Below are 13,257 nucleotides of genomic sequence, written 5' to 3'. Positions count from 1 at the left end.
GCTAAGCTTGCAAGCTTTTGAAATGCATTTAAAAGCACTACATCATGTTGCAGGATACTCTGGGCTACCCTTACATAGAGAAAAAAGTGTGATTAATTGTCCAGAGAGAGAGTGAAAGTTATTACAGTGGTTGGTTTGTGTGAGCAGTTTCCATCATTCTCCAGCTATGTCTTGGTCCAAGTTGAATTTCAGCAATATGAAGTTTGGATTAAGTTTCATCCCAAGGTGTTGGAAACTAAACCCTTGTTTACTTGGTAGTACAGTTGTCATTAGAGAGACTGAAACCATCCTCATGGAATGATGAACCATTCAGGAATGTTGTGCATCCCAGATGGAAAGGTGGGATTGACCAACCAGAGGCCTCCTCTCAATACCCCTTCTTAGGGTATTTGTAGTTGTCCGATAGTCTTGTGGAATTTAGCTCTGCAGGTGATGCATCTGTAGACATATAATGCAACTTCTGTTATACGATGAGGTGCATCAGTAAAAGGAAGGACTATGAGAATGTCAATCAGTCATCAAGTCAACAAAATTATACTGGGTGGGAAGTGGGGAGCACTGCAAACTAATAGGAGAAATCAGAGATCTTTTCTGTGGAGGTAAAGAGTACTAAAGACTCTACTACTGATGTATTTTCTTGAGTTCTAAGTTGATACCTTAGATGATCAAGATAGCTGAGCTGCATAAATGTGTAAATTACTAGAATGAGTGGAGAATAAGGGTCAATATTAACAGCAGATATTGCAAGAGCAAAAGAATACCTCTGAAAGAATATTTTTGTGTTTATAAATATATAAAAAGAATAAAAGCTAAAAAGAAGGAAGTATTAAATATTAATCTTAAAGAATAGTGTTGTCATAAGATCAAATTATTATAAATTTACCTTGAATATATTTAGGCTGGAAAATTAGAAGCTGTGCTTATAAAGAAGAAAGAAACTTCATTAGACTGGTAAGTTGACTGTAGTTAAAAGTTTATTTGTATTCTTTGTACCTTTCACTAGTTTTCAGTGATGCTTCCAACAAATGCCCCATCTATAAGAAGACCTTTGATATTTATTGCAAAGACTAGGTTTTGAAAAAGAAAAAAGGAAATATGATGATATTTTCCCTTTGATGGGCCATGAAGTGTTGCCTCCTAGAGCATGTGCACATTGTCAAACAGTGGACCTACTATTTTAGAATATTTAGTCTGTAACTACTTAATTCAGTAGCGATCGTACTAGATCAACATAGTACAAGAGACTGGGTTGACAAGATAGGAATGAAAGAGAGACTGGACAAAGGTTGCATGTGGATTTGAGTAGCAAGAGTAATAGAAGCTTTGAGTTTTTGTCAGGTCAGAACCTTTGACAGCATGAAACTTACTTATCTCTTCAGTATTGCACTACCTGCAGCTTGTTAATCACTTGCAGTGCCTGTAAATCAGTGTTTTTCATACATCTATATGAAAAAAACCAGATAGTGGATAAATAGAAACGTTGTGAATAAAGTAAGGATGTTTGCCAAGCCTACTTTCATAGTTTTCCCTGGGTTCTTTGCTCAGTTTAATTACTAGAAGCACAATTCATCTGATATTTTAGGAGAAACTTAATATAATATTTTGCACTTTTTTTCCTGTTTTTACATCTAAGTGTAATCAGACATGACTGATGACCTGTTTGCTAGCGCCACTGGAAACATGTTGTAGAGCCTCCATAAAGATGCTTTCTCCCCCGAAGATACTTTGATAGATTTATATGCATGATGCAATGTCGTGAAGGGATACCCAAGTGTGTTGTGAAAGACCTAGTTTGGTTCCTTGCTTATCTTTTTTCTCAGACTGTTGTACTTGCTGCTTGCACATCAATGCACCTGCCATCGCAGTACAAAGTTTCACGTTATATTCTGTTGTATTTTGACCAAAAAATTCAGGTGGAGGCATTGTAACACTGAGGTCCACAATTTAGGAAAATACTGTTCTACTAGGATCTCAGGTAGTATTTTTTGACAATTTTTGGAGATTTTGACTTATGCAAAAAATGCACTTGTAACACCTTAAAAATTAAAAGGAAACCCCTGAAACACAGATAAAAGCTGACTCTGAGATAGAAGATCTAGACAATGAGACTGTAAAATACTTCCAAGAGTTCTGTTCTGATATCTGTATCAAAGACCCCTTGACTTCAAGCAAAAAGAACATTCTACAAGTAGGGTCTTTTGGACAAACTGCGGAGTCCCATATTTTTTCCGTCTGATCTTTGTAGTGCAAAAGATAGGTTAGTGTTATTTGGGAATTTAGATAGAGGTTATATATTGAAAGTTAATCCTGTTGCATATTTTTCCTGAATCTGTTAACAAATGTCTATATAATCTATGCCACTGGAATAAAGGTGATTTCTATGACACATCCCTTCAGATACTATTCTCCAAATTTCCCATTACTGCACATCCGTATCTTGTAAGTATCCAGATGTAATAGAAAGATGAGCCTAAATTATTATGAAATTTATCAATAGGAGTATTGGGCAATGACTAGAAATCTGAAATCTACTCACAGTTCTGCTCATACCTTTTTACAGCTCTCTGCCCCATCTTCCTTTCTTCATAAAGTTAAAATAACAATCTATTTCTATTGTAAAGCTGTGGTGAGATTTCCCTATGGAGAGCTTTATCTGAATGATGGGAAGGATGGAAATGGTTACCTAACCACATTTCTGTTGCAGACACATTTATATGCGGGTACAACTTCAATTATTTGCAATAGGTGCCACGTTTCTCTTCTAAAAAGACATTGCTTTTTTAATTCAGTGCACATATTCTCTGACAAAAGAACATTCAATTAAATGTGAGTTAAGGTTGTCCATGGGTTTGTGCCCTACCTAAGGATTAAGGTCAGTGAAATGTAACATTTTAAAATCAAAATATTCTGAATCATAGGACATGAAATTGTTAATCTGCCACCTTTGAGCAATGTCCTTAAAAGTCCACAATATACAGATTCACACTTAGTCTTTGCCAACAAGGTCATATTTGAGAGGAAAGAGAATGATATCTAACACTTTTTTTTACTTTTTCAAAGGTAAAGGTGTGGCTAAATGAAATACTGTGAGTTGAAGATATCCCCATGTGGGTTACAGCTAGGAAGTAACTCCAAATGTACAATGATTTACAATCCCTTTATATATTTCCATAAATTAAGTTGACTTTTTTTCTGCAGGATTTTTGCTTTCACAGCACTGAAAAATCTATTACAAGAGATGGCTTGAATTTCTTTGCACTGGTATTGGATTAAGACACATATGCATATCTCTTTCCTTGAATATACTCAGTAAACACTCAGATCCAGCTCTCCTTACACTGCCAAGCTTCTTCGACTAATCCTTTTACCATTCAATATCACTGCACTTAGCACAGTGAATCCAGTTGAAATGCAGGTGGATTTTTGCCAACAGGGGAGGAAGAGTAGAGCCAATACTTCACTCTCTTATTTTAGCATTCTTTTTCTTGATTTTCACAAGTTTAAGTTATACACACATCAACTTGTTGTTTCCTGGTTTGCGGATATATGAAAGTCACCAGATTAAACATTCTGGAAAGGAACATGACTGTACTGATATTTTAAATCCTGGTAAAAGACATTTTTTTCAGCTATTTATTGTGTACCACATGTTTCAGACCCAAACAAGGTAAGTTGTCAAGAAATGTTTTAGACAAAGTGTGGAGAAACAGGGAGAGGGATTACGTGGCTGTTAGGAGCTGCTGTACATACTTGAGGTCATGCAAAAGTTTGTCAAATAGAGCAAAGTAGAGAAGAATGTTCAGGATTCAGTAAGAAAAACAAGGTAGTCACAAGCTGTTTTCATGATTTAAAGCTCTGGAGTTGGGATCTGAAGTATATGACAGATACAAAGGGTTTCTTTGTAGTGCTTGCTGCTGGCAGTGATTTTAGGTGTCCTGGGACTAAGCAGTAGGAAACAGAGACATTGTGAATACTAGAGGGAACAAGATCAAGAACAGAATCTGCAAGAATTTCAGCAGACAGTTTGCCCAAAACCAAAATACAGTTTTATGGATTTCTTTTGAACATGGGGATGTCTATGGCATTGTTTTATATTGGAAAAGTGAATAATTTGGCTTTCTGTTTGTCCTAAGACAGAACTTTGGGACTTGGGAGAGCAAAATATTGTCAAACCACCAGTCATCCAGAAAAATATGAAAAAACACTATGATAACTTATCAAGGATCTGGTAGAGCCTTCTGGTGGAAGCAAAAATAGAATAAATGTTAGAGAAAATGCATCATTCATCTCTGGTGTGGCTACACTCATGCAATGACATTGTACAAGAGGTGATTACTGATAAGGTGATAACAGGCAGTAGGGAGCCATGAATAAAGATATCCAAGGAAAGTCATAAACACACGATTCATAAAAAAGGAGTACCTTTAGAAACATTTCACTTTTCAAACTGTTATGCAAGGCTTCCTTGAGGAATAACGTTTCTAAGCATGAAATCAAATCAGTTTCTTCTTTGCTTTTGTTAACAAAATTAATACTCCAATTTTTACCTTGGAAAGAGACTCCATAGTGAAAAAAACCCACACACAACCCCCAAAATCAAACAACAAACAAACTCTTTTTGAAAAAAATTCATCGACGACTTTGCTAAAGTTTTCAAACTTTACAAAATTATGCAGATGAAATGCCAGATTGCCACACAGTTTGGATCATAACATACAAGGTAGGTGTTTTCATGCTGCAGGATAATCACAAATAAATCTTCAGTTTCTACCTGCAGGAACAGCTACTAAAATTGCATAACTATAAATAACAGAATAACTCTAGCTGCTACAACTTCTGGCTGTAAGGAGAAGAAAAAAAGGGAAAATCAAAGGAGAAAACAAAAAATACAGATGCCTTTTACACATTAATTTGATTGTGCACAAAAGCTTCAGAGCTCTGGATTTTACCCAATAACCCTCTAAAGAACATTTTGTCTCAACAGAATTTTATAAGGATATGGTGGATAAAAGTGTGAATCTGAAAAAGTAATAAAAATATACCAGTATGAGACTTTTTAATAGTGTCTTTATTACTGTAACATTGAGCCTGCATGTGAATACAATACTTCTGCATCTGGTTTTAGGGAGTTGACTGTAGAGCTATGTTGGTGTTATCAGCATTTAATTGTGTGATTGGAATAGTGGTGCTACACAGAAAAATTATTACGAACTCCCAGTGTCTGTTGATATTGAGGATTTCTGGATAATGACATTAATTCAGATCTGGATAATACTGCATATGTACCACAACATATAGTCCACTGTCCCAGATGAGCTCATGAAGTTTGGATCCTCAACAACATATGGCCTTGGAAAAGTTTTCATAACATAGTCTATGTGTTTATTCTTTTTAATGTAAAATATCCTTTCCATACTATAATTCATTATTTAGTAGGACATATCAACATCACGATTCAAATAACACCTTCCTCACTCACAAGAAAAGGACATCAGGTTAATCCTAATATTGAGATCTTTTTTTTTTGTCCTAAAGAATGACTACTCATCAAATGTACTTTACCCAAAATGTAAAAAATATTTTATCCTTTTCTTGTTTGTAATATCTTCTCTAACTTAGACACTTCCTCTCATTTAAATTCTGAGTGAAGCAAAGTCACACTCTGAGGAACATGCACAACTCAAAATTTTGAACTCCTGAGTTCACAGTACCCATTGCTAATGTGGATGGATACTTTGTGCTGATACTTTGTGTTGCATGTTGAACTTGAAGTTTTATTTGTTCTTTACTTTTGTCTAACTCCTTAATGGTTTTTCAGTGTTGATAACAAAGAAAAATTTGTTCTGTTTATTTTTAGATAACATGGACATGTTCAAAGTTTCCTATAGCAATAAATAGTCTGAGTTCGTATTGCTTATATTATCTTTGGTTATTGTTCCATTTAGGAATTTCAGCCAATGTTTAAGATTTATTAATGTGTATAGCAGATATGACTTACTATAAAGTAATTAATAACTAATTTTTCTAACCATTAGCAAGTACAAGCAGAAGGAAGTGGTTTTTTACTTCATACATTTTATGAAATATTTCTGTCTTAGGTTCTAAATTATGCAAACAACTGCTTAAAAATATATACTTTTTTTCCATTAAGATCTTTGTTTACATTTCATAAGTATTATAATAGCACCTAAGGAACAAGAACATAATAATAAAACCAGTGACTATTCTTAAACTCTGAAATAAGACTTTTTTTCCTTTTTTTTTAAGAAACTTTGCAGAAGGAAACATTTATTGGTTGGAATTCAAAAATCTTTTAAGACGACAAATATTATTCATGATTCATGCCAAAGAAAGAAGTAATTCTAAAGGTCCTAAATCATGTAAGAAGAAACAGAAACTAAAATCCAGGCACCTGCTGAGCTTAGATTACTTTTCACGATTATCCACAGACTAGCAGTCTTCAGAATTGAGTATATCATCACCGGCAATAGGTGATAACAGCTGCTAAAGTAAAATGGATCGTGGTTGTACAGGGATTTGTAAATAATCAAGAGTACTATAAAGAGAGTTAGTCTCAGCAAACTGAGACCTTCAGGGAAAGAGTGAATGCTGAGGGAATGTGCAAGATGTTCCTTTGAGTTAGCTTTTCCTTGTGTAGTGTAAGAGTTATTTCTAGAGGTTATCGAAGATTAGACGATCTATGGTCATACATCATGTGTGATCAGAACCAAATAATCAAAATAAAATGCAGCCAGCAGTGCATTAAAGAGGTGAATAGAAAGTCCAGCTTATGTGGCAAATCTCGCTTATCTGTTTTGAACAATGAAGGCTTTCTACTGAGAAGCCTTTTCAGGAAATGAAGGACTTGACAAAGTCAGTGATCTATGTTTTAGCACTTATCTACATTAGTACAAACTCTTAATCAAGATATGCTACACCATTATTAAACTTAGCTTGCATACACAGACTGTAGTTCAGTCAACCTCTCCATATTGAATGAACTCAGCCTTTCAGGCAATAGATCTATAAAAGCAAAATGCTCTTGAAATAACGTCTTGTGAACTGGCCAAACCCCTCTTCAAAAGAATACTCAAGTTTTTAGAAGTAATGTATTTCAGGACCCCCCAGTCTTATCTATTCTTTCCTTCTGGTCTGTGAATTTTTGCATTGCACTTTGAATTCTTGCATATGACTGCATCTATTTCTCCTTCGGGCAAGCATCAGTGAGGGGAAGGAGAAACATGGGTCATACTGACTCTTCTCCCACACTGCTTTTTATGCCCTCAAAGAAAAAAACAACATGTGTTCCAGATTCTAATTCATTATCTAAATAGCAGTTTGTGCACATGTACTAATTTAGGCAAATTTTCCAGCTGATTCCAGCTATTCTAGCCTGGTGAGGGATGGTACGGATAACTCATTCATAGAATCATACAATACCCTAGGTTGGAAGGGACCCACAAGGGTCATTGAAATCAAACTCCTGGCCCTGCTCAGGACCATTCCAAGAATCATACCATGTGTCTAAGAGTGTTATCCAAATGCTTCTTGAACTTTGGCAACCTTAGTGCTGTGACCGCTTCCCTGGGGAGCCTGTTCCAGTGCCCAACCACCCTCTGGGTGAAGAACCTTTGCCAAATGTCTAACCTAACTACCACTCCCACTGTCACCCCCCTCCCCAATACAGCTTCAAGCCATTCCCTTGTGTCCTATGACTGGTCAGCAAAGAGAAGATTAGCAGTGTCTAATACACTAGCAGTATCTAATCCCACTTGAGAGGGATGTTCATGGCTACAATGCAAATTACTCTTCAGTGGTCTGATGAGGCAAATGTAGGAAGACACAAGAGAAGATGTCAGAAACAGAAGCGGTAGGGGAACAAAAACCAAGACTTCATAATGAACATGAAAAGAAATAGCCATATTGCTTTTATTCAAAATGACAGAATGATCTATTAACATGTAAACTTTCTAGATTCAAGATCTCTGTCCACTCACTAGTACGCTAAAAGAGTCTTCTTTTCTCTGTAGTGCTCTTTGAGGCAATTTTACTTACATTTTGACTAAATCAAATAAGTAATAGGCATTTTAAACATCTAAAACAGCCCACAATAGTTTTATTTATCTTCTTATTTTTGAAATAACTTACTTCAAAGTTCCTGGAGAGATTTCAGCCATGTCTACTCGTTTATTACAGATTGATAATTACTGAAGAGAACCTTTTGAAGATTGTAAAGATGGCCACTCAAAAATTTGATGAATATCAGTTCTGTTTGCCTATTTAACATTATTTAGATTGTATATGGATTTTGAGATAGTCTTTAGTGATAAAACTGCTATCAAATTTTCTTCCTTCTCAGTAAAACAGCACGCTGTGTAAAAGCTCCATACAGATATAGTGATAAAGTAATAATTTAAATTTCATGTTAAGTTAAGGAAGGGAGAAACACATCTCCAAAATAGATCTAGTTTAGTGAGGGTGGGGTCTAATATTGTAGATAAGCTGATATAACTCCTGCTTCCTGATTTTAGACTGTGTGTCCCATCTCTATCATGGTGCTAGCTTATTGGCTTTTTTTGTTTGTTTCTTGATTTTGTGAGAAAGATTTTTACATTTTTGTAGATTAGATTAGTTTTTTCCTGATATTTTTTGTAATTGAATAGGGCCCCAAAAACTGTAAAGTTAGTAAAGGGCATACAGCAGAATTGGAATTCCATGATGGAAGCTACAAAATTAGTTTATCTTCAGACATGCTTTGAATTTTCTTTTTTTTTTTTTTTTTTCTGTTTGTTCCTCTATTGAGTATAGAAAATTTAACCTTCCCAGAGAAGGGTCCAGTCCTAAACTAGACACCTACCCCTCTTTTTAAGGAGGAAAGGAAAAATAGGAAATAGTACTAGGAAACAATAGGAAGTGTCCAGTACTTCTATTCCCTTGGTATTTATTCCACCCAAGGAAACAATTATTGATGTCCATACAAGATGAAACACGGGGCATATCACCTTCATAATAGATTCTAAGATCTCCTGTGTGAATAGGCTCTTCATCCCTTTTCTTAAAATTGAGCCATTCTCATTTTACCTGTGGACATAAAAAAGAGAAGAGAAGAGAAAGACGGATTGTACTGGATTATTAGGACACTCAGCTGGGAGTGAGGCACATAATTCTAGTTCTGCCCATTAAGCATCATAGGCAACTGGAGTATCAGCTGAGATATACCTAAGTATCTACAAGTATATACCACATATCTGCAAGGTAGTGAAATGCTCTTTTTCTGTACAATTTTGTTGGGTTTCTTTTAAAAAGCCAGTATACCGTAGGCAGAATTCCTTGGTTATATAAAGTATCCTTCCAAGACATCATTAACAGAAGAGGTAATATGTATCAGCAGAATATAAAACAGAGAAGAGAGCCTAATTATCCTGGAACACATGTAGTAAAAATAGTCCTACCATGCTCAAAAGATACCTCTCAATAATAATTTAGGTAGGTTGGTGACATTTAGCATTCTAGAAAGTTTGAGAGCATGCTGAATGGATTCTTTCTTCAGTAGCTAGATTTCACTGGGTGGAGATGATCACTAAGAATTTGTACAACTATGGTAAAAAAATATCATCCCTTAGCTACTAAAGAAGAAATTTTGTGGGGGAAAAAAAAAAAAATGTTCAATATTCTGTATTGCTTGTGATAACATTTTTTCTTTAAAAAGAAGTTTGTTTTGTTTGGAGATCTGTGCCTCTGCTGGCTTACATTTAGATTTAGCTTTATACTTGAAGTACAGTCCCAAATAATATAAATGGTTGAAGCTGTTTGGACTATTAATGTGTAACAAAGAGGATAGTCTAAGGTAAGATGAAACAATGTAGGAACATAACTAGACATCCAGATAAGTTCTGAAATTGGTTCATGTAGAAAATTTAAAACACAACAACAAATTCAATGCTAAAGAAAGCATATAATTAGGAAAAGTGTGTGGCTGTGGGATGTACCAATATGATCAAGGTGATTTCTTGACCTGTGGAAAGAAAATTATGAACCAAAATTTGTGGAAAGTTATGTTTCGGGGAGAGTTTTTACCTATCCGATTGCTTTCTTAAGGGCCTTTCTTAATAAATGAAAGTTCAGAACAGGGAAGAGATACCATCAAAAGAAGGAGTTTGAAATTCTTACACAATTCCAACAGAAGACAACTGTCCTGACACTCAAGCACAATAAGTGCCAGACAAAGCTGTCACCTGTAAGCAGGGCCTTGGGCACGTACTTGTACAAAGACAGTGATCACTTGAGACTCAAGCATATGCTTCCAAAGCATGAATTGACTAAGTGTTGGTGTGCAAAAGCAGAAAAAGAATCTCAAGGTTTACTGCATGCAAGGAAGGAAATATGTTGCTTTTTTTTACCTGAGGGAGATCAGATTTGGTAGAAAAAGGTCATGAGTTTTGAAAGACGACCACAAAAAAAGGAGTCAGAAAAGGCTTCTGATTTTCAGAAATTTTTCTTTTTCAGTTTTAATTGTATGATTTACAAGCAGAGATGGAAGAGGAAAAGATTTTGTGGGAACAGGAAGCTTTTTTTAAGCTTGAGGTAGAAGTGAAATAGGAAGACATATGAGTCTGATACTAGAGCTAGGCAAGTTTGTTCAGAAGTGCTTCACAAGGTGTGACAGTCCTCTCTCAGAGGATATGATCTGTCACTGCAGAAGCTGCAACATAAAATCAAACTGCCAAAGATAGTGATGGCTGTTAATATCTTGCCCTTATAACAACTTTGAAACAGATCTTTGTGACACTGTGAATTACACTGTGTTTAAGAACAACAGGCTTTATTTGGTGTTGATTTCAGACTGTTGGTTGCTATTTTCTACATGTGTTAGTACCAGAAATATACATGTTAAACATAAAACTACATCAACAAAGTTTGTGGTTAAGTTAGAGTAGTATCCTTGAATCTGATCCTTTTACCCAGTTCCAGTGTTGTTCAAGTGAAATCAGAAATCAGATCATTCAAATATTTAGCCAAAAATAATGCCATTATATGCTGTTTGAAATACTATAAGAGCTTGGTGAGTGGATTTGTGCTATATACATATCTATATACATATATATGGAGGGTGGATAAAGACAGACAGAGACAGCTAGGCCCAATGTATAAATTCAGTTAACACCATAGAACTGGGTTTCTATGTATCTTACTAAAATTCAAATAAAATGTAACAATATGGGCAAAGAAACTAGGGATCTTTGAGGAACTTTACCTTATTCTGGGGAGGTGGCAGCTAAGCAAAGTATAAAGAATAGAAAACATACTTTAGAGCCTTCATCAAGAGAAGAGATGAAAGAGGTGGACCTGTATGCCTGTCTTCTAAAAAATAAAAAGCTAGAGAGCAAAAGAATCAGAGGAGGTGCTGAGCAACAAAACACAGAGCAAATATGTAGTAGTCTCTTTGTAAAGGGTTGTTGAAGGGCAAGTAATGTGTAACTTCCTGTTCCAAGGTAACACCTCTGGAACACTCTTGTCAAACTGGTTTGATGTCTGTACACAAGGAGAGCCAATTTTGATACAAGCACAGCTTCAGACCTTTCCTTCAGATCTTAGAAAAATATTTGCAGCTTTCTCGATAAATAACAGAGGTTTGCCTCAGAAATTAGTCCAGGACAGAAATTTCACAACCTGTGGGACAGGTGCAGGTTCAGGGCTGGTTCCCGGATCCGTGAAGGCTGTGGGAAGCTGTTGTGCCCACTGCAGCTCTTGCCCTGCTGAGATGACTGGCCTTCCTGTCAGGGAAGACTAGGTGTATTTAATGTGTGGCTAGGTCTTGTTTTGGATACGTATTGGGGAAAATAGAAACTTGGAATGAGCAATGGGGCACACCAGCCCCTTGAGGGCCAGTGCTTAGTTCTGAGACATTAACAGCCACCTAGCAGTGTTAAGGCTACTCAGTTTCTGACTGCTTAGCCTGATCCTTAATTTTTGATCTAGTTCTAGTGAACCTGATCTGACAGCACCTATATTATTTCTTCTGTTTCATTACCAAATGTACTTGCCTCAGCTCAGCAACTCCACTCCCTGAAGCCCTGCTAATTGCCAGTCTTTTTCTCCTTGTTTTGTTTTTTCCTTTTGGGATATTTTTCAGTCCTATTTTCTTCTCTGTAAGTTCTGTACCACAATCTGGTCTATCATCCTTTTATTTGTTCCCATTTTAACTCGATAAGCCTTAGATTTGGATCTTGTTTCCTCTTTAGGTCAATACTTAGACTTCTTATTTCATATTTCTTGCAGGCTGGAAAAGCAGAGTGCACCACAGACAGCCAAGAAGAGACAGACTCCCTTTTATTTTTTCCATTTCTAGCATCTGTGCAGTCCCACTCCTACTTTCCTTAATGTGAAAACTGTTAAATGAAAAGTCTGACTTTTCATATAGTGACTTCATAACTGGAGTGTACCTTTGGGTTATACAAGCCCATTGCCAAGCCTGTGACTCACTGCAGAAGATATGAAAGAACATATGGTCTACAAGCACTCTGAAGGTATGAGGGGACTGAGCAGAGTAAGCTGTCCTACAGATCTGGTACCTGCACTGGCTGGTCTGAATTTGTGATAAATGTGCTAGGAATCTTTGCTTCTTCTGGCAAGTTGTTGTTAAGCTTCTATAGGTGCTGTCAGGCCCCTGAGAGCACTAAGAGGTCTCAAACGCCCTAGCCAACCTCACCTGGGGCCCCTCATCCACACCCTGCCTATTGCTCCAGGACCCTCATTTAAGCTCAGGCTGGCAATCCTGGTTTAAGATATGACATAGCTGTACCTGTGTTAAGACCTTCTTCTGGCCTTGTCTCCTGGCTGGATCTCTCATACAGATCCCAGCCCTAGTTCATCACTCGCTTTGTCCGTGTCTGTCTGGAGACCTATTAGAAACCCAGCCTAATACACAGCAACCACTGGGACCAATGCCACTCATAGCTTCTCAGCCCTGAGGGAGCAGCCATCCGTTGCTGAGCCTTGACACCCATTTGGCTAGTCTGAAGACCAAAAAAAAATGTCTATATCCTTTTCCATATATTTATATGCCAGTGATAAAACAGAGCAATGATACTAAAGGAGTACAGAATTATCTTCAGTTATCCTTTCTTCTGACAGAGCTTCACAGTGTGCAGCTCCATGGCAGCTTTAACATCACGAGGAAGTTATTTATGGAAGGCACTGTAGGTGGGAAAAAGAAAATTCCATCCCTTTGAAGAGCTGGCTGCTTATGCAGTTCCT

Source organism: Chiroxiphia lanceolata, chromosome 5, assembly GCF_009829145.1.
Source record: "Chiroxiphia lanceolata isolate bChiLan1 chromosome 5, bChiLan1.pri, whole genome shotgun sequence".
Classification (NCBI taxonomy): Eukaryota; Metazoa; Chordata; class Aves; order Passeriformes; family Pipridae; genus Chiroxiphia; species Chiroxiphia lanceolata.
Note: the sequence above shows the minus strand (reverse complement) of the source record.